Source organism: Urocitellus parryii, chromosome 5 (genome assembly GCF_045843805.1).
Source record: "Urocitellus parryii isolate mUroPar1 chromosome 5, mUroPar1.hap1, whole genome shotgun sequence".
NCBI classification, from domain to species: domain Eukaryota; kingdom Metazoa; phylum Chordata; class Mammalia; order Rodentia; family Sciuridae; genus Urocitellus; species Urocitellus parryii.
The window spans coordinates 159,922,243-159,943,603 of NC_135535.1; the positions used below are offsets into that span (position 1 = coordinate 159,922,243).

General features: G+C 36.8%; 1 protein-coding gene across 3 annotated transcripts in view; it reads right to left on the minus strand.

Moving 5' to 3' along the window:
* Positions 1–15,698, minus strand: part of Micu1 (mitochondrial calcium uptake 1) — a 178,748-nt gene extending 163,050 nt beyond the window's left edge. For 2 of the 3 annotated variants that reach the window (XM_026405812.2, XM_026405809.2), the window contains exon 1: positions 15,565–15,698. The gene's annotated coding sequence lies outside the window, so the exon portion shown is untranslated. The remainder of the gene's footprint in view (positions 1–15,564) is intronic. The other variant, XM_026405811.2, reaches the window with a different exon arrangement.
* Positions 15,699–21,361: the final 5,663 nt, after the last annotated feature.

Consider the following 21,361-nt stretch of genomic DNA (forward strand, 5'->3'; position numbering starts at 1 on the left):
TCCTCTTGCCTCAGCCTCTCAAGTAGCTGAGATTAGGGCAGGTGCCACCTTGCCTGGCAAATCTTTTCCTCTTAAAAGAGATTGTTATGAGGGGTTGGGTTGTGGCTCAGTGAAAGAACGCTCGCCTAGCATGTGCAAGGCCCTGGATTTGATCCTCAGTACCACATAAAAATAAATAAACAAAATAAAGGCATTGACAACTACAACTAAAAAATACTTAAAAAAAAGAGATTGTTATGAAATTTTAATGCTACTAAAGGAGAAAGTATTGGCAAAATATATATCTGACAGAAGACTTTTTGCAGAATATACAAAGAACCTTTTCAATTTAAGATACACAATCCCATTTATTAAAGAGAAAGAAAATTCTGAGGTGTTAATGAATCTTGATGTCATTCTCTAAATAAACTAAAGCAGCCACACAAAAACCCAACACTATATGATTCCACTCATTCGAGGTACTCAAAGAAGTCAGAATTATAGAGAGAAGAAGTAAAATAGTGGTTTCCAGGGGGCTGGGGAGATGGGAATGAGATATTATTTTATAATGAGTTACAAAGGTTCGGTTTCACCAAAACCAAAAAAACTATTATAGCTAGACAGGGAAGCATAATCTTGTAGTTCCAGGTACTCAGGAGGCTGAAGCAAGAGAACCACAAGTTCAAGGTCAGTTTGGACAATTAAGCATGACTCTGCCTCAAAATAAAAGGCTGGGGATGTAACTCAGTAGTAAAGTGCTTGCCTTGTTTAGGCCCTGGATTCAATTCCCAGTACCACAAAAATAAATAAGTTGTGGAGATGGATGATGGTAATGCTTGCACATTATGAATGTATTTAATAACACTGAACTATTCTTTTAAAAATGGTTTACATGTAAACTTTATATGTATCTTTATTAATAGAGTTACCCACATGGAATTGAGACAAACAGGTTAGAAAGAATTGGGGGATAAGGTATAGTAGAAGGGATGCTGGAAGAATAACACTTTTCTGACTCTCAGAACCATGGTAATGTTTTACATGCCTACTATCTATTAGTGTTCCTTAAGGATAATTTCTCCTATGATTAAATTCAAAATCATATTATGGCAGATTTAAATTTTCTTCATGTCTTCTGATGCAAATCAGAATTCTACCCCAATATGTGGTATGCTGGCATTTGAGGAAAGAACAGGTGTTGCCTTTTTGACATGTTCCTACTCACCTCCCCTGAAGCAGGCCAAAAGAGGGTTTAGGTATAGCTCAGTGGTAAAGCACTTGCCTAGCTTGCACAAGTCCCTCTTTCCAGAGGATTCCTCCATACACCTTGAAGAAATGAGCAGAAGACCGGGATTCCAAGAAAACTCTCAAACAGGGTTTGTTAAGTCCCCCACAATTCATTATAATTAGATCATATCACCTTTGTCCAATTATAATTGTGCATTACTGACAACTCATCAAACCTAAACATAAAAATACACATATTTCCTTGTTTTTTTTTGGGGGGGGGTGTCATAATTTCTGAAGGCTCCTGTGTCATGTCATAATATTTACATTAAGAAATACATATGCTTCTCTTTTTTTTTTTAAAAGAGAGAGTGAGAGAGGAGAGAGAGAGAGAGAGAGAGAGACAGAGAGAGAGAGAGAGAGAGAGAGAGAGAGAGAATTTTTAATATTTATTTTTTAGTTCTCGGCGGACACAACATCTTTGTTGGTATGTGGTGCTGAGGATCGAACCAGGGCCGCATGCATGCCGGGCGAGTGCGCTACCGCTGAGCCACATCTCCAGCCCATATGCTTCTCTTTTATTTGTCTATCCTTTGTTACAGGGGCTATAAGCACAAACCTTACAATGAGTAAGAAAAAGTTATTACTTTTTCTTCCCTTCAGTAATATATAAGCAACAATATGTCACCATGTTATTTTGACCAGCTGGTAAAATATCTTGAAGAAAAATTTGAGTGGTAGGAAAATTGCCTTTAGGGAATGGGACCACAAAAGTCAAACCCCAAAGGAATTAAAGGAGGGGGACAATAAAAAGGAAATTCTCCTGTTACATCTTTACTTTTCCTTCTTTATTAATATAGAAACATATTCCAGTATCTTGTACCTTAAAAAATCCTCTTACAGCTACAGGACCATTTCTATTCTTCTCTCACCCCAAAACTTATAGAATGGAGTTTTTACAGTTGTTTCTCCTTGTATTCTATTCTCTTTAACAAGCTCTGGTGAGATTTCCAGCCTCATTAATTTACTGAATTTATTCTTAGTATAAACACAGTAATTTTCATTTTGCCAGGTCCTGGTCAGTTTTCTGTCCTGAGCTTACCTGCTCTTAAGTAGGGTGAAAAGACAGTTACTCCTTCATCCTCAATATGCAGTCATGCACAGCATAACAACATTTGTTCAAGGACTGACCAGATATAGATATTTGAGATAGATATTTAGTTAGAGCCACAGAGAGAAAACTAAATCTCTAAAGGAGAAATGCTCCAGTTGGAATGTAGAATAGGTGGCTTGTGAACAACTCAAAAGTTGGACAAAGTGGCTTAAGGAACAAAAATGTATGAGTGCCCTAAACAACCCATAAGTACTTCGTAACTTTCCAGTTCCCTGTAAGTTTTCAGGAATTAAGCAAAGCAGGAACAAGACCTCGATAGAAAGAAACCATTAACCTCATGAAGCCAGGAGCCAACATTTGACTGAACCATGACCCTGAAACCCTATCATCTGATCAACCACCCCACCATAAGAGATGCTGATGTTAGCTAAAGCCTACATACCAGAAGAGACCCCCCTAAAGGGGAAACACTATTTTGCTCAATATTTCCCAGTCCCAAAGTCCAGTACCTTTGGATAATATATATTCTAACTAGTTATGGACCCTAATAGAATTTTAAGCCCTGGCAGATACATCTTACTATTAAGATGGTCCACATTCTGACAATGTATATCTTTGCTTTTAACTTTCTGATAAAGCTCCTCTTCTCTCTGCTAAAACCTAACTCATCCTTAAATTCTTTTCTACACCATGGTCAAGAGCCTGGAAGGTTGGAATAGAGGTCTCTTCTGCCTTTAAAGAGATTCACTTATGGTAACAGTTCCATAAGACTATATGCTTAATAAAGTCACAGCTCTTAGTTTACATAAGTATACTCTATTCACATTCACACAACAATTGTCAAATGACACATTTCTCAGAATGTATTCTTGTAGATTACATATGCTTGCTATGAGATTAATTCTCTTGATTTTATACCTATTTCTCTGGTATTCTTTCCTGAATACTCTCTAAATGTTAGAATATAGGATTTATAATCTTCTCTTTTTACCCTCTCATCCTAGACAATGTCCTCATAGCCTATGGTTTTAAATGCCATTTATATGCTAAAAATTCCCAAAATGTTATCTCCAGCTTGTGCTTTCCACATAGATCTAAACAGTATATTTAACTTCCTACACAGCAACAGTCTAAGTTAGCTTAGCCCAAAACAGAACTTTCGATTTCTATCAATCCATACCTGTTCCATGCATCTCATTAAATCATAACACAATCGAATTACAAAAGCCCAAAATTGGGAGTGAGTTGATTTCTTCTTTCCTAAACTCTCAAGCAGAATCTACCAGGAAGCACTTTGGGGTCTGTTTCACAATGGCATGTCAATCCAGAAAATTTCTATTTCCACTTTAACAATGAAGTCCATACCACAATCCTATTAAGCTTAGATTTTTCCAATTGCCTCCTAAGTGGTCTCCTTGTTTTAATTCTCTATATTAGCCAGAGTAATCTTTTTAAAATACAAATCAGACATGTGGAGAATAGGCAGATCTATGGTCAGAAAGTGGATTAATGGTTGCATAGGGTAGGCAGGTGGAAAGTTAATAGAAAATGAGTGGAAAGTGCGAATGAGTTCTAGGGTTCTTTTTGAGGTAATGAAAATGTTCTAAAATTGATTCTGGTGATGGTTACATGCTTCTGTGAATCTATGAAAAGTTTCTAAAGTTCTTTAGGTGAATTCTGTCTCAGTAAAGCTGTTAACAAGTGTAAATAGGATCATATGATTCTCCTAATAAGCAATTAAATTGAGATTAAAAAACAATTGACACTGAATCTACAGTCTATAACTTGCAGCTTAAACCTAACTAGGTCAACTGTCTACTAAAGAGAGAAAGGGGAGAAAAAAAACTTCCTAGGAATCATACAATATCTTCATTGTCAAAGTATGATATTCTAAGAGAATTCTTTGTCCAGAGACCTGTCCTTTAAAAAAAAAAAAAAAGTAAGAAAAATGAAAAATGCTTAAAGTTCTTCATATGGAAGAATAACCACATAGGAGAGAAACCTGGAAATTCAGGAATAAAGAAAGAGCAACAAATTGATTTGCATCACTTCTTAGAATTTTGCTGTGATTTTTATTTTTGTTCCTGTAGGGGAGGAAAATAATTTTCTCCTCTACCTTTCATGAGTTCTTGGATGGAACAAAAGAAAAACAAAGTTTTAAAACATGTATAACACTGTATACATGGTAAATAACCCAGAGATTAGTAAATTTCTAGGGCAAATCTCAAAAGATTTGTCTTAGATTTCAGGAGAACAAAGAAAGAAGTTTTGGGGAGATAACCAGTCAAGATGAGATGGCCAGGGCTGAGGGCCCGGGTTCAATCCCCAGCACCTGGGGGGGAAAAAAGGTGGTAGTAGGCAGGGAATGCCCTGGAAAAACACAAGGATAAATTTAAATGCAGATTTAAAAATAGATGCTTTTTCCACTGATAAGTCTCTAGTGAATTAATTATCATCTCTCTTTTCTTGGTGTATCCCTATAAATGTAAATTTCTTACTAAAGGTTTACTAAATTTTCAGAGCCTCTCATTTATCTTTAGTTTCTCAAAATAATCCTTATGACAGAAGGGCATATTTTGAAGTGACATTCTGGTCTCCTATAGTCATATTTTGGGGTGACAAGTCTTGAACCCCATTTCTCTGTACATAATATGCCATTTTTCCTCTGAGTACTTATTACTTGGCACATGGTAGCCTCTAATAAGGAGGTGGGATGGGTTCTGTGTTGTCCTGTAGCATCAGTTTTTAGCAGGGATATTGTATCACTGAGTTTGGTGAATGGGGCCTTCTCAGTGGCCCTCCGTTTCCTTGGAATGTAGACTTCTGATGATCTGGGCTTTGGCCTCTCCCTCAGGGGTAAAGGATTTTTCTTTTGTCTTCTAAACTCAAAGGATCTTCATCTTTCTCTGAGGTGACAAAGTTTTCTCTTTCCCCAGTGGCTTAAGGTTTTTGTTATTTAGGGGAAAGATCTGAAAAGAGCTTATTGTTTTTCCCATTGTAGTGGATGCTCCCCTGTAATGGGTTTACTCTCCTAAAATAGCTTTCTTTGTCTCCTTCTCTTCCCTCAATCTTTTTTAAAATTGTATATATTTATGGTGTGCAACATCATGTTTTGGTATGCTTATGCATAGTGGAATGATTCCTCAAACTCACTGGTGAGTTCCGCCATTGAAAAGAGCCTGTGAGTGGCTGTAACTTTCTATGTGTTTAGGATTCCAGAAATTCTATAAATCTACTTCCCATTTAGCCTTTGGCAATCTTTGAAATATTTTAGCTGGATTTTAGGTATTTACCCTAGAAAAATGAAAAAACATGTTCATATGAAAACTTAAAAATGAATGTTCACAGAAGCTCTATTCATAGTTACATAAAAATATGTTCAATATCATTTTCCATTAGCAAAATGTAAGATAAAACTACTATGAGACCATTACATACCTAACTCAATGCCAAAAAGAAAAATACCATATTTCACCACATAATTGTCTGAGATACAATGCCATGGTATTGTTTGTTCGTTTTTGCAAAAAAGTTGCACACAATCATTATGTGAAGCTTTAAAAAAAAAAAAGTGTCAGTGCCATACTTAAAAAATTTTACTATAGTGTTGCAAAGTATGAACTTAACAAAATTTAATCTTCTGAAAAAAAAATTTATCTTCTGTGTCTAAAGATCCTGCACCACCATCATTGGTTTTGTTATCTGATATGCTGTCTTCAGCAGAACCCATGTAAGATATGTTTACCATTAGTACTGCAGCACTCTAAACAAACCACAGAAGAGTCTTTGGAAATACACTCACAACGCCATGTGTACTAAAAATTCTAGGCATGTACACAGAACAATAATATTCAGCCTTAAAAAAGGAAGGAAAGTGTGACACGCTACAACATGGATGAACCCTGAGGTCATTATACTAAGTCAAGTCAGATACAAAAGGACAAAACTATATGATTCCACTTATATGAGGTACCTAAAATAATCAAATTCGTAGAGATAGAAAGTATTATTATTACCAAGAACTAAGAAGAAGGGTAGTGAGAAGTTATTGTTTAAAGGGTAGAAGTTCTACTAGGAATGATGAAAAAGTTCCAAAAATGGATAGTGGTGATGGTTGCACAAAATGGTGAATATCCAAAGCTATGAATTGTATACTTAAGCAGTCAAGATAGTAAATTTTACATTATGTATACTTTACTGCTATTTAAAAAAGAAAATCCAGGGGCTGGGGTTGTGGCTCAATGGTAGAGCACTGGGTTTGATTCTCGGTATCACATACAAATAAATAGACGAACTCCAGAGATAGGGCAGAGGGGTGGGAGGGAAAGGGAGGGGGCGGGGAATTAGCAAGGATAGTGAAATGTGATATATATCATTATCCAAAGTACAGTATGAAGACACGAATTGGTGTCAACATACTTTATATACAACCAGAGATAAGAAAAATTGTGCTGTGTATGTGTAATGAGAATTGTAATGCATTCCACTGTCATTTAAAAAAAATAAATAAGAAAATTCATCATCAAATCATCAACAACTAATAAAAATATTTTTTTTTAAGAAAATCCGGGCTGGGGTTATAGCTCAGTGGTAGAGCGCTCACCTTGCACATGTGAAACCCTAGGTTCTATCCTCAGCACCACATAAAAATAAATAAAGATATTGTGACCATGTGTAACAAAAAAACTATTAAAAAAGAAAAAATAAGAAAATTCAATCTAGTCTAAAAAGCTTATTATGATTTTATTATGACTGGACAGAAATTTCCCAAGGTAGTATAATTAGAATTTAATAAAAAGGCCGTTATATTGGGCTGGGGGTGTGGCTCAAGCAGTAGCGTGCTCGCCTGGCATGCATGTGGCCTGGGTTTGATCCTCAGCACCACATACAAACAAAGATGTTGTGTCCGCCGAAAACTAAAAAGTAAATATTAAAAAATTCTCTCTCTCTCTCTCTCTCTCTCTAAAAAAAAAAAAAAAAAGCCAGCCATAGCAATTTAGCTAGGCACTAAGCAACTCACTAACCCTGTCTCTAAATAAAATACAAAATAGGGCTGGGGATGTGGCTCAGTGGTCGAATGTCCCTGAGTTCAATCTCTGGTTGCCCCCACCCCCAAAAAGGTAAAGTCAACTGAAATGTTGATTAATGGACAAATGGATAAGCAAAACGGGGTGTGTGTGTGTATGTATTAAATATTATTCAGCCTTTAAAAAGAAGGAAATTCTGGCCTATGCTACAAAATGGATGAATTCTGAAGCCATTATGCTAAGTGAAATAAGCCAGTAACAAAAACAGAAATATTGTGTGGTTTCCCTTATATGAAGTACCTAGAGTACTCAAATCATATAGACAGAAAGTATAATGGAGATTGTCAGAGGTTTGAAGAGAGAGGATGGTGGGAGTTGGTGTCTTAATCAGTATGGCATTTCAGTTTGGGACAAACAAAGTTCTGGAAATTATTGGCACTGATAGTTATATGATAACATGAATGTACTTAATGTCATTTAAATTAATTAACTATTTAAAAGATGAATTTTCTAAATTATGGTAAACATACATAAAATTACCATTTTAACTACTTTTGTGTGTGGCTGTGCACACGTGCATTCAGTACTGGGGATTGAACCCAGAGTGCTGAGCTACATCCCCAATCCTTTTTTTTTTTTTTAGCTTATTTTATTTTTTTAGTTATCAGTGGACCTTTTATTTATTTATTTATATGTGGTGCTGAAAATTGAACCCAGTGCTTCACACATGTCAGGCAAGTGTTCTACCACAGAGTCACAACTCCAGCTCCCCCAATCCTTTTTTTTTGTTAAAGACAGGGTCTTGCTAAATTGCTAAGGTTAGCCTCAAATCTGTGATTCTCTTGCCTCAGCCTCCCAAATTGCTGGGATTACAGACACACAGCACCATGTCCAATTCATTTTAACCACTTTTAAGCATAAAATTAAGTGGCATTATATACATTAACCATGTTGTACAAAAACAGCACAACCCTAACTTCTGCAGAGAAGAGGACAATTACATTGTATCCTTTCTCAAATACTGGATTTGTCTGATTGCTTCCTTATAATCAGGGTTAAGTTGTTTATTTCTTTTTACTTTCTTCAAACAAGAAGTTACATATAGGATGGGCATGGTGGCAGGGACAAGAGGATTGCAAGTTCAAAGCCAGCTTCAACAATTTAGCAAGGCTCTGAGCAACTCAGCAAGACCCTGTCTCTAATAAAATACAAAAAGGGCTGGGGATGTGGCTCAGTGGTTAAGTGCCCCTGGGTTCAATCCCTGATGATGATGATGATGATGATGATGATGATGATGATGAAGAAAGAAGAGGAGAAGGAGGAGGAGGAGGAGGAGGAAGAAACATCCAAAAGTTCCATCAAAGTCTAAGTAATTTAGTTTGAATTCTGAAAAGATTATTTTGTATACTTCATGAGCCTTGGTTTAGATTTTCTTCTCTAATATCTAATCTGCCATTATTTTCATCAAATACATTTTTCATCTCAAATATTATTATAGTTTACATCTCTATAAATTCAGTGTGGGTCTTTTTATATCTTCTCTGCTTAGCATTTTTAATCTTTTTTCTGGTTACCTGAGCATATATAATACACTATTTAAAAAAAAAAAAAACAGCCATTCTAATGTGTGGGGGCAAATTTTATTATGTTCTGAAATTATTTAATGTCCCTCTCTACTAATCCTCTTTTATTTGGTTTTTATTTTTTTTTCTCATCATTATGTCATATTTTTCTGCTTCTTTGTATACCTAGTAATTTCTGATTGGGTGTAAGACAATGTGAATTTAACCTTGTATGCTGGACATTTCTGTCTTCCTGTAACTATAATTGAGCTTTCTTCTGGGACAATATTAAGTTACCTGGAGACAATTTGACCCTTCCAGATCCTGCTTTTTCGTTTTGTCAGACTAGGCCAGAATAACACTTAGTTTATAGCTAATTTACTCTACCTATGAAGGTAAAAACCTTTCAGAGTCTACACAGGCACCAGACACCCTCAATTAGGTGAAACCACTATGCTTTGCCTGGGTTCTCTCTTCCTCCTCTGCAGCTGACACACTCTTCCAGGCAGCAAGCCAGAGCAATCACAGAGCTCATCTTGTTTGTTTGCCAACTCTCAGGCATCACTCTTTTTGTATGATGTCAAAAATCTAGAAAATCACTGCTTTCATCTGGTTAGTTTTGTTACTGTTTTGTTTTTTGGGTTTTTTTTTATTGTTTGTTTGTTTTTGACAGTATGGAGTATAGAACCAAGGACTCTGGATGCTAAACTACACTCCACTCATTTATTTTATTTTACTTTTCACTTTAAGAAAGGGTCTTGCTAAATTACCCAGCTGGCCTCAAATTCTGTGATCCTCCTGACTCAGCCTCCTGAGTAGTTGGGACTACAGGTGTGCATTAGTGTCACTGATTTTTATCTGCTTTTTAAGTAATTTCACACAGGAAATAGTTAAAGACCTGAGAAAATTAACAATACCTCTTATTTGAAATGTATTACAATAGAATCCACCTGATAATTTGTTTGGTTTTAGAGATGGGGCATCTTACTTTGTTGCCAATAGGCCTCAAATTCCTAGGCTCAAGGAATATTCCTATCTCAGCCTCCTAAGTGCTAGACTACAGGCATAGATCACCATGCCCCACCTAATTGGATAATTTTTTAAAATATGATTTCCAAATATAAAAAATGAATTTCATTTCAAAAAGTAAGGAATATGACTGAAATACAAACTTACTATTGAACTATAGAATGCAAATTCATTTATAATGTTCTACAACAGCTGTCAAATAGAATATGTTGCAATCACAGAAATTATATCTTATATCTATGCTGTTCAATACAGCAGCCTGTAGCCATATGTGACTACAGAATACCAGAAACATACTAGTGAAATTGAAACAATTTTTAAAAAATTTTAACTGGCTTAAATTTAATTATCCATTCATCTGTCTGTTTCCTCCACTGGACTGTAAGTTCCCTGAAAATGAAATTTATTTTTCATCTCCCCCTCCAGTGCCCCAGTACATATTAGATACATATGGTAGATATGTGGCAGAATGTACAGACCGAATTTCCTAGATATATCCAATAAGTTCTCTAAATACCAAAGAGTGATAAAGGTTACAGAGTACAGACTTAATCTCTTGGACTGTATCCTTATTCGGATTTTTTTTAATATTTTTTTTAGTTGTAGATGGACACAATATCTTTATTTTATTTATTTATTTTATGTGGTGCTGAGGATCGAACCCAGGGTCTCGCACATGCTAGGCGAGCACTCTGCTGCTGAGCCACAACCCCAGACCTCTTATTTGGATTTTTAAAGCAGATGAAAAATTTTATCTATTCATTTATTCATCAAACACATTCTGAACTCTTCATATGCCACATTGCAGAGTACTGACTCAATCCTCCTAGTAGGCAAGCAAACTACTAGTGTTTATTTCTTAAAAGTAAAAAAAAAAGATCCAGGGGCTGGGGATGTAGCTCAGTAGATAAAGCTCAGGGTTGGAGCACTTGTCTAAGTGCTCATAAGGCCCCAATTACCAGTAGGAAAAAAACAACTGTTGCTAAACATTCTGAAATTGGGAAAATAATATTACTTAAGGTATCATTTCTGTTGTAGTTATTATTAACAAAAACATGAGAACTTCTACATCCTAGATACTTGGCATATATAAAATAAACTTAATCTTCACAAGACCCCTATGAAATAAATATCATTTCCATTTGCAATGGAGCAAACTCAAGTTCACAGAAATTAGTGTTAAGAAGTGATAAATAAAGAAACAAAAACAACAAAAAGAAACAAAAACAAAACAAATAAATAAAAGAAGTGGGTTTTAGAATATATAGCTATTTAAACTTTAGCCTGTGCTGCCAATGTTAGCAATTAAAGTTCAAATGTCCACAGAATTGAGCTGCCGAAATTTCTTTTGATCAAAAAGACAATGGAGGGCTGGGGTACAGTGCTCACCTAGCACATGTGAGGCCCTGGGTTCGATCCTCAGCAGAAGGAAGGAAGGAAGGAAGGAAGGTATATTTAAAAAAAAAAAGACAATGGAGTAAACAATATGTTACTCTAATTATATTTTCTCTTAAAATATAATGGACCATCAGAAGAATGCATAATGATAAAAAAACAGACATTAACATTAACTATAGTTTTAAAGTTAATACCCAGTGACAACAATTAGTGGCAACAATAGTGATTTTTCTTATAATGTTCAAAATGAAGTTGTGTCTACAAAAACATTTTTATTTACTGTTTATAAATTACTGCATCTCAGTCAAATTTATTTACTGTAATGAAAATACCAATATTCATGGAACTAGGGTTGTAGCTCAGTGATAGAAAGTGTGTTTAGCATACACTAGTCCCTGGGTTCAACATGCAGCACCAAATCCCCCCTCACACACATACACACAACAGTAATAATAATAATTAATTTTAACCAACTGGCCAAATACACAATATATTTAAAGTTATAAAACCTGAATACTCCAGAGCAAAGATACTAGACATACATGTAATGACAAAAAATATACAAAGTGAAAAAGTTTAAACTGAAAGGGTCCTATACATGTAATAGCAATACAGTTTACCCTGGAAGAGTTGAAATTTCAAGGTCCATAAGTTAACAATAGGCATTTTTAAAAGGAAAAAAAAATCACTACAGAAACTGTAGATACAATTGCAAAAGGAAAGCAAGTTATCTTAAATACAAATACAAGCCAAATACAAATGTAAGCCAGGTTGAGGCAGGAGAAATGCAAGTTAGAGGTCAACCTGGGCAATTTAACCAAACACTGTCTCAAAAAGAAAAAAGAAAAGGGGGACCGCCGGAGTTGTGGCTCAGTGGTAGAGTGCTTGCCTAGCATGTGTGAGGCAGTGGGTTTGATTACTAGCACTGCATGTGAAGAAATAAAATAAAGGTCCATTGGAGGGTTGTGAGTGGTGAACCTTTTTTTTTTTTTTTTTTTTTTTAGAGAGAGAGAATTTTAATATTTTATTTTTTAGTTTTCGGCAGACACAACATCTTTGTTTGTATGTTGTGCTGAGGATGGAACCTGGGCCGCGTGCGTGCTACTGCTTGAGCCACATCCCCAGCCCAGTAAACCTTTTTTAAAACTTGATTCTTAAAGTCAGGAGCAGTGATGCATACCTGCAATCCCTTAGGGGGCTGGAACAAGAGGATCATGAGTTCCAGGATAGCCTCAGCAACTCAGCGAGGCCCTAAACAACTTAGCAAGACCCTGCCTCACAACAAAAAAATACAAAAGGGATTGGGAGGGGCTGAGGCTGTAGCTCAGTGGGAGAGCACTTGCCTAGCATGTATGAGGCACTGGGTTTGACCCTTAGCAACACATAAAAATGAAACAAATAAAATAAAGGCATGCTGTCCATCTACAACTACAAAAAAAGGGGGGTAGGGATATAGTTCAATGGTAAAGCACCCCTAAGGTTCAATCCCCAGCACCAAACAACAACAATAATAACAATAAAAATAAATAAAATTAGACTATTAGAGGAGAAGAAGTACATTGGGGAAAGGAAAGAGCAGGGGACAGTAGTGGAGGAGGGAGGGGTATAATCAAAGAATATTAGTTGCACGTATAAATATGCCACAATGAAACTCATTATTCTGTATAATTAAAATGCACTAATAAAAATGGCTCTTGACCCAGCTATTCCACTCCTCGGACTATACCCAAAAGGACTTAAAATCAGCTTACTATAGTGACACAGCCACGTCAATATTTTAGCAGCACAATTTACAATAACTAAACTGTGGAATCAACCTAGATGCTCATCAATAGATGAGGAGATAAAGAAACTGTGGTATATATACACAATGGAATATTACTCAGTGTTAAAAGAGAATAAAATTATGGCATTTGCAGGTAAATGGATGGAGGTGGAGAATATCATGTTAAGCGAACTAAGCCAAACCCAAAAAAACAAGGCCAAATGTTTTCTCTGATTAGTAGATGCTAAACCATACTGGGGGGAGGGCATGGGAAGCCTGGAGGAACTGTAGACTGGGCAAAGGGGAGGGTGGGGAGGAGAGGAGACATGGGGCAGAAAAGATGGTGGAATGAGACAAACATCATTACCCTAGATACATGTATGATTGCATGAATGGTGCCACTCTACATCGTGTACAGCCAGAGAATTGAAAAGCTGCACTTCATTTGTACACAATGAACTAAAATGCATTCTGCTATCATGTATAGCTAAGTTAGGAAAAAAAAACACACCCACAAAAAATGGCTCTCATATAAAAATGAATACATTAAAACAACTCTGTATGGAAAAAATCATTAATATTTAGCAAGTGTTACAGTTATTATAAAAATTGCTCAAGATGTGAAACTAACTTTAAAGTTTAAAAATGGGAAAATTATGTTTAAATAAGGTTTTTATCAATTACATTACTGCAAATATTTATTGTCATTATGTAACTTGTACCTTTGCTCTGGGATATTCAGGTTTTGTAACTTTAAACATATTATGTATTTGGACAATTTGGTAAGTAATTACTGAAGTACTATAATTCTAAATACTGTAAGACCTAAAGAAGCTGGTCAGTTAAGTATTTCTGTCACAATTATTTAACGTAATATTGAATTATGACAAAAATTAAATACTGTTAGTTTTTTCTTAAATACACAAAAATGAATCACAGGATATGCTCTTTGGGGAATATATAAAATCCACTCAACGAAGCAGGGAGCGGTGGTAGGCACCAGTAATCCCCCTACTTGGGAGACTTAGACAGGAGGATCACTTGAGTCCAGGAGCTGAGCCAGCCTGGGCAACAGGGTGAGACTCTATATGCCCCTCCACCAAAAACAGTGTGCTAAATATAGCAATTAATCTATTGAGTATACAGGAAGACAGTTTAAAAAAGCTTTTGTTAGCGTCTATAACTTTTTCCCATTCTCCCCAGGCACACAAGCCATCTTCACTTTCTGTTAATATTATTTGGCATTTTAGGATCCCCAGTAAGGACACTTACAATAACACTTTCTTGGCATAAAGAGGTGGCCAGAGTGATGTCTTTGAAATGGAAAAGATAATGAAAGATTTGTCAAGAGTTGGGGCAAACATAAGCTGGTGGCCACAACTTCTCACAGATAAGTGGCAGTAAGTCTTGAAACTTTTAGGATAAGGCATTCTTCAGCGCTCATTACCTGTCCTCAGAGAACCAGCAGGTTGGTTAATTTGCCATATGGCTCAAAGACCTAAACTCTCCTACAGTTTTCAACTTCAAACCTGTTTAACTCTATGCAAACTCCTAGCACTGCTAAATCACTTCCACACTTGACCCAAAAGGATGCTTTAACACAACAAAAGTGGATCAAAGAAGCCACTGGGGAAAAAAAAGTGTGATTAAAAACATCTATTTAAAAAAGAACTAGAAGACAATGTCTTTCCTGGATTCCACAAGGAGAATATTTATAATCCCTTAGATATAAAATGTTTATTCTACTTGTATTTACAATACTTAACAAAGTTTCGGACATCTAAGTGAGAGGTAAAGATTACAGAGATGACAACAGAAAAAGAACAGTCCGTCTGAAATCCTCTTTCAACACAGACTGTCAGTAGCACCCTGCTCGTTCCCAAAACATCAGTGTACCAGGATGGGACGGTGAGAAGGAAACGAGAGAAACTGGAGAGTAGGGGGTGGGAGGCGGACAGAGATGGACACAGAGACAGAATGAGAACTCAAAGGCACTGAAAAAGAAAATAGCAAGAAGCCTATACTTTGTTTTGTTCCCTTTAGGCGACGAGATTTTCACTTTTTTCGACTCAATGATTAATACATCTCCCCATCAGAGACCCAGCCGTGAACTCCCTCACCCACTTCTGACCACATCCACAAATTCCAGGAGAACCAGTCAAGGCTACCTGTGTCTGCTGGGCGCCGCTGAGAGGGACGTCGGCGCCCAAGGGAACCCTGCCTGTGGGAACCCGCACTGGGAGAAGTTCTCCCCGGACAGGAATAAAGGACCGGGTGGGATGAAGGAAAGCGGAGGACGGGAAGCAGGCAGGGCTCAGGACGCCTCTCAGCACCCAGAGCTGAGCGCGTCGGAGCAGCGGTCCCGCCTAAGTCGCCGGAGCCCGAGGGGCTGGCCCCGCAGCCCGGGTCCCTAAAAGCCGTTCCGCCACCCTCTTCGCCTTCCCTAAAAGGCTGTCTCCTTACCCGTCTCAGAGTCCTAGACTCACCCGTCTACGCTTGAGCTTTGGCAGCTCCAGGGTCAAAAGCCGCCCACCTCTGGCAACCATAGAGACCGAGAACCAGAGAAGCCTCTCCCTCCACCGCCCACACTCACGTGACTCCCGTAGCCGCTGGGCCTGTCGGGATCTCGGCGAAATGAGTGGGCGGGGAAAGCACGGGAAAAGGGGAGGGTAGAGAGGAGGCGGGGAAGTAACTCACTCCGCCCCGCTCTCGGACCCCGCCCCCTCATCGTTTAGGCGGGAAAGCGGGCTGCAGCCCAGAAGCCCTTGATTATTTCTTCCGGTTTTCCCCTCCCGTAGGGGGTCTAGGAGTCTGATAAGGAATGAATTGGGAGTTCTCATTTTCGCGTTGGTTGGGCAAAAAGGAGCCTGTGATAAAAGCTGGGCCACAGGGAGGTGGAAGTTGGTTCTTTCCAACAGCCTTTATTTTTAAGCTTTGGGTAAAATGTACCTATTTCATGATCTTGAAGTTTTTTTTTTTCTTTTTATTTAGAAACCTCGCCACTTCCTTCACTGAATGAGTTGTTCAAGTGTTTTATTTGCAAACTAATATTATCGCAGAATTTAGTCCCTACGCTTCTAATAACATGTTTTTCTCCCTAAGAAAGTGTTTCTGTCGGAAATGTAATGAGGAATAATCCTCTCTCCTGCTATGGAAATAAAATGAAAATATTATGATCATACCAGAGAACTTTTAAGTTGCGAAAAATAAATAAATAAATAAACTGTTCTGTTTAGCAGAGCTGTAGAACACCATTGAGGTCGGCACAGTAGAAGGAGAAAGGAAGAAAACCAAGAAAGAGGAAAAAGAAACAAAAGGCAACAACCTTAGAAACAAAAGATGACAGACAAAACTATCACTTTTGTGAAGTGAAGCATTTGTGAAGTAAGCAAAATCAAATATATTCTTCATTTCTCCTTAAAGGTCCCTCTCTCCCTAGTAACCTAAGAAAAAGAAATTACCTTGTTCACAGCATTCACCTAATATTGGTTTACAACAAACCTGAGGGGTAGATATTATTTTTATTCATTTTTACAAACCCAATATTGGTTTACAACCAACCTGAGGGGTAGATATTATTTTTATTCATTTACAAGTGGGGAAGCAAGCTACGATTCTTAGGGAATTCTGTAAATGCTGTAGCTAAGCATACATGATCTGAAAGATACTGAGGTCTGGATTCTACAATATTCTTCAATCTGCTTTTCCCTGGATCTACCCTTCAAAGTAGTTAAGAATTTGCTTCCCAGCTATCAAAATGTATCTTTAATCTCTTTCCATTTAGATCCTGTTCTCTGTTAAGTGAGAAAGCTGATAAAGAAAGTCCTTTCCATATATTAATAGATACCTAGCATGTTATCCTTCTCAGGTAGCATGCCCATTAACTCTGATGAAGGGAATTTCAAGTTGTGTCACAAATTACTACAGAACACTTTGGAAACTCATGAAACCTTAAACAGTAACTAAATTAATTTTCTCAGAGCAAGGAAAAAAGAAAGTTAAATCATGACTATATGGTGAACAAAAGCAATTTTCAAGAATTGGTAAAATTCAATACTAATTTTAGGCACTACTTTTCTATATAAACTAAAGTAACTAGTTGAACTAATTATTAAATAACATGTAAAAACAAATCACTAGCTCTCCAGCTTTTGGTCTCAGAATCCCTTTACACTCTTAAAAATTATTGAGGACTTGCCATGCATGGTGGCATACACCTGTAATACCAGCAGCTCCAGAAGATGATGCAGGAAAATAGCAAGTTCAAGACCAGCCTCAGAAATTTAACAAGGCTCCAAGCTACTTACTGAGACTCTGTCTCAAGACAAAAAAATAACAAGGGCTGGGGATGTAGTTCAGTGGTAAAGCACTCTTGGGTTTAATCCCTAGTACCAAAAAAAAAAATTATTGAGGACTCCAAATACGTTTGTTTATGTGTTATACTTTACCATATTAGAAATTAAAATTAAAATTACTAATATTTTTCATTTTAAAATAATAATCCATTATATATTGATATAACATTTTTATGAAAAATAACTTTTTAAAAAACAGCATGGCTTTATACTCTTACAAAATTTTTTAATGATTGGCTTAATAGGATATAGTTAATTGTCTTTTCTGCATTAATTGTTGCACTCTTACACATTAATCTCAAGATAAAATGAGAGTGATAAAGGCCAATAAGAGTGTACTATTAGAACAGTCTTGACCTCTCAGATCACCAGAAAGGGTTTCAGGAGAACCTCTCCCTAGGAGTTCTCCAACCACACTTTCAGAGTCACTGTTTTAAACCATACAAATGCTAGCTGCTATTGCAATTTTAGAAGAAAGAGGAACAAGACAGAGATAATTTATAGACTAGACCAATCTCGTAAATGTTAGTATTTTTCTTCATTACTCCAGAACATAGAAGTTAGCAGAATTCAGAATCATGACTTGAACACAACCACATTCTACATTAGAAATCAGTTCACCAATTCAATATAGTCTTTCAGGATGTATGCAAGGTGGTTTTCTGACATGTGAGTGTGTAATGTCACTAGCCAAGATTTATATCCTCTGTACAAACTAATAAAACTCCTCTGGTGACCAATAAAAATTGAAGTTAAAATTCTCTTCAAATATATTGAGTGCCTACTGAATGTAAGGCTCATAACAGGTACTGGGCTTGTGAAAATTTATGAACTCAGTTCCTGCCCTTGGGCAACTTGTATGTAATCTTCCCTCAGTATCCCTTAGAGGGATCCAGAAAATCTGTAGATTTTATATTATTATATCCATGAAGTAATACTACAAATTTTATATTATTATATGTAACATGAATATTCTCCCATATGCCTTAAACATCTCCACAATACTTAATACAATTTAAATGCTATATACATAGTTGTTATACTATATTATTTAGGGAATAATGACAAAAAACTATACATGTTCAGTATAGACACAATTTTTTTTATAAATATTTGTGCTCCTTGGTTGGTTGAATCTGCAGATGTGGAACCACAGATACAGAGTGCTGACTGTTATAATAAGACTTCCATTCAGAATAAACATACTTTTTTTGCCAAGTCTAATAATTTCCAAACCAGTTTCATGATCAAATGCCTCAGAATTATCTGAGGAAATTTTTTAAAATATTTTTTTATTTGTAGATAGGTATAATATCTTTATTTATTTATTTTTATGTGGTGCTGAGAATTGAACCCAGTGCCTCACACATGCAAGGCAGGTGCTCTACCACTGAGCCCCCGGCCCCAGCCCCATGAGGAAATTTTTAAAATAGATTCCTGGATCATAGGATATTCTGTTTCAGTAAAACAAGGATGATGTTCAGGAATCTGGATTCTTAAGTCCCAGGTGATTCCCATGCAATGATGGAATTGGGAATAAATACTAAATACTGTATGTGGAACAAATAAATGGATTTGGTCTTTGCCCCCAGTATTAGTTTCACCTTCAGTATTTCAAACGTGTTTGAGTTGACAGAGCTGTGTTATCAAGAAACAGAGTAGGGATGGGGATGTGGCTCAAGCGGTAGCGTTCTCGCGCCTGGCATGCGTGTGGCCCGGGTTCGATCCTCAGCACCACATACCAACAAAGATGTTGTGTCCACTGAGAACTAAAAAATAAATATTAAAAAAAAAAGAAACAGAGTATTTTATTTCATTCAGTTAAAACAGAAATCAATGTACTTATTTCAAACATTTTCTAGTTGATTTATCTTTATCACATACATAAAATAATACTGTGAGGTGTTAACCACACAGCAATCTCCAGTAATCACTATACTGTAAAAAGTAAAATCTCTTTTGCAATAGGCATCTGATTGCATGAAGTATAATTTCATAAAGCTTTGATTCAATTTCTTTAAAAAATGAATTCAATAAGATGTTCAATGTTTCATTATATTTATCTTCAAGATTCTATAGATTGTAGACTTTCAAATCCTATGCAATCACTAGGCATGGTGGAGTATGCCTGTAAGCTCAATGACTGGGGAGCCCAATGCAGGATCACAAGTTCAAAGCCAGACTCAGCATCTTAGCAAGGACCTAAGCAACTCAGTGAGACTCTGTCTCCAGATAAAATATTTAAAAGGTCTGGGGATGTGACTCAGTGTTTAAGTGCCCCTGGGTTCAGTCCCCAGTAACCCCCTCAAAAAAAAAAAAAAACCCAGATATTATATTCCAGTAGATCTAGACACTTAGAATCCAAGGTTGCTGTTGCAGAGAATACTCATTTCTAATAATTGTGATAAGAATTAATTGTATTCAAGTAAATAAGAAAACCACCCCCCCAGAAAACCCCAAAACAAATATTTTGTTTCATTTTATCACAAAGGAAATGGGGGATAACTGGTAAGTCAGATATAAAAGTTCATTTAAAGAATTTTAAAGAGACTAACTTCAAAATTAAAGAATTCCCTTCTCAGATTTTAATTTCTAAATACATTTCTCCACAAAAAATGAACCAGGGCTTCTTGGAGGGAATGACTGATTTAAGAACTAGGGTAGAAAGCTACAAGATGATCTGGAACATTTTGTGCCAGAAAGTACGGATGTGTCCAGGAAATTTAAAGGGGGCATGTCAAGAGGAGCCAGCCTGAAGGACTTCTCACTGACTGAATCTGGGATAATTGGGATATCAGAAATAAGAATATCAATAAATTATAACCCACTGAATAAAATAAGAATCCATGAGTGAAAATATGCAAATGTGAGAAAGTGAGCAAGAGGGGAAAGGGGAAAGTTGTTTTCCTTAAAGTAAATTCCCACTGATAAGTTCGAGGAGAGTGGTGGAGTTAGAAAATCACCATTTTGCAACAATCATAGTAAAGGTTGAACAACCATCATCAATGGATATTAAATCAGGGAGAGGTAAAGTTTTATGAGAAGCAGGGTATTGATAACTGACTTGATAACTAATGTCAATATATAATCCTGAATTTAAACCCATGCCAAAGGGGGACATGCTCTGAAAGATTTGATTGGAACAACTGACAAAACTGGATTGAACAATTGACAAAACATAGATTAGATAAAAAGAGGCCCTACATTTGATGACTGTATAGTGATTATATAAAAGGAATATCTTTTCCCCCAGTAAACTAACACTGAGTATAAAGAGGTAAGGGGCATACATAAAGATGCATGAAGCCTATTCTCAAAAGGATAAAAATAAATAAATAAAATATCTAAGCCAGGCTCTACAGAGGGGCTCAGGCCCAGGAAGCAGATTCAGGGTCCCTGTGGGTGGAAGAAGATGCAAAATGCGGTTAGGATACAAGACATGCTTTGTTCAGAGGTGGTAACAGCCTCCAACCTCCAGCTTCAGCTTTAGCCCCCAGTCGGTTCCTGTTAGCTGCCACCCCCACCCCCACTCCCTCATCAGTTTAATTTTTCCCCAGTCTTTTCCATATGCAGGCCAAACAAAGAAGCACACTGCCAACAGGTTACATAAGTGGGCACATGCACACAATCAGATGTTTATGACCTTGAGTACACACACTGAATCAGAGTGTTTCTGACTTTGACTACAGACTGACCATATCATTGCCAATTCGTGGCCTTGGGTATATACTATAAACATAACATAGCTGCCTGGAAGCCTCCCTCAGGGAGCCTAGCTATAGCTACTTGGGGCCTGCTCCAACACAGGCATAGTGGTGCACAGCTATAATCCCAGCAATTTAGAAGCCTGAGGCAGGAGGATTGCAGCTTGTGCAATTTATTTATTTATTTATTCTTATTGATTT